We start from the raw sequence: 1,710 nt of genomic DNA on the forward strand, positions 1-1,710 counted from the left end.
TATTTAATTATTTAATACTTATTTTAGTTAAGTGCTTAAATTGTAAATATGCATTTATTAAATTATTTTATTTAGTGTATTTGTATTTTGTTGTTTTTGTAGGCTATACAATAAAAGCGTACCAACCAGAAATGATCACTGAGTGTGCTTCTGACATTAGTGAGGGTGCTCTAGTTTTAATGCACATGTTCACATATTTTGTCCCATCTATTGCTATGGTCATCACTATGTCAATCACTACTACTTCAAGAGCGAATCCAGCATAAATATGCGGATGTCATTCCCGAAACTTTGCAACGTGTGTGTGGCCGAAAAACAAAGTTCTACATTTTAAATGGATTATTGCCTAGAAAGCTCGCAAAGAGCGCTCCTTTTTTAACCACTAAAAAGGTCTGAGGTCACTCTTTGTTCATCGTGATCTTACAAAGTTCTGTTATGACCAATGAATGTCACACTGTGCAATTAATATATTATTAACATCGTCGTGTATACACTCTGTATGTTATAATGAAAGGATTCGATTGTGATCAGCACAGAACAAAAACTGGTGTGTGTCGCAGCCATTAGGTAAACCAGCATACATTCACGAGGATGATGAAAGTGTTTTAACTTGAGTAAAGCCCCCAGAGCCCCTGCTTGTGACTCCCCCTGCCACCCCCGTACACGTTCAAAACTGAGGCGATTTCACTCCAGCGCTTCTCTTTCTCCTTACGGTTGTGATACGTTTTCGACACATTATACAGACAGTCATGTTACTATAAAACATCAAGAAGCAGTTTCCTCCGTCTCCTCTATCCAATGGAGCCGTACAGCAGCTGTTTTGCGGTCGCGCACTGGCTATTGTGAAAGTACTGACGTAATCATATAGCCGTCATCATCCCGATTTCAATCCTAAATATCAAACATGTTTGATATGATCAGGGTGGCCCCGATTTGTGTGCGAGCAGATCGGGAAGTGCAAGATTCGATCCCCGGAGAGCTGAGGTGTGTGCTCCTCCTGTGTGCATTCCAGGTCTTGTAAAGGCAAAGACTCTGATTATTCCACTCGTTATATCCTTTGAACTGTTCTACGAACTATACACTCACCATATCATCATCTGGATCCTACACCCGTACTCTCTGTGACCTAAATAAACTTTATTGTATATACTAACCTGTTGCGTCAGACCTCTTCCGTTACAGAAGATCGGACCTTGCACCGAAGGCACAGATGAGTAACCACGATCCGTTTCAGGAGCTCGTAGACTCACTACGACGAGTTCTTCTTAATCCACCGGCATCGTCACCATCATCGGCACCGCCGCCAGCACCACCCTTCAGCTCCTCCATCCCAACCAGCACTTCTTCGCCTACCATCATCGCTAGTCCCATGGCCCGACCGGTGCCCTATTCTGGCATGGCGGAGGAGTGCAACGGATTCCTCCTTCAGTGTAATCTCACATTTGAAATGCAACCGCAATCATATCCCACTGACACCTCAAAAATTGCCTTTATTATCTCCCTGCTAACAGGACCTGCACTGCAATGGGCGGAAACGATCTGGGCTCAGGCCAGCCCCGTCATTCAAGATCTGCAGAACTTCCTGGTGCATTTTCGCGAGGTGTTTGGAAGGACAGACGGAGATGCCGCTGTGGGAGAGCAACTCTATCATTTACAACAGGGTACCATGTCAATTGCCGAATACTCGCTGAAGTTCAGAACTCTCGCTGC

At 44.2% G+C, this 1,710-nt stretch overlaps 1 protein-coding gene across 2 annotated transcripts in view; it reads right to left on the reverse strand.

Annotated features, from left to right (window-relative positions):
* The window catches only part of LOC107671785 (genetic suppressor element 1), a 200,751-nt gene that overhangs the window by 87,961 nt on the left and 111,080 nt on the right, over positions 1-1,710 (reverse strand). The gene's annotated exons all lie outside the window — the stretch shown is intronic.

This window comes from Sinocyclocheilus anshuiensis, unplaced genomic scaffold (genome assembly GCF_001515605.1).
Source record: "Sinocyclocheilus anshuiensis isolate Anshui unplaced genomic scaffold, SAMN03320099.WGS_v1.1 scaffold120, whole genome shotgun sequence".
Lineage (NCBI taxonomy): Eukaryota > Metazoa > Chordata > Actinopteri > Cypriniformes > Cyprinidae > Sinocyclocheilus > Sinocyclocheilus anshuiensis.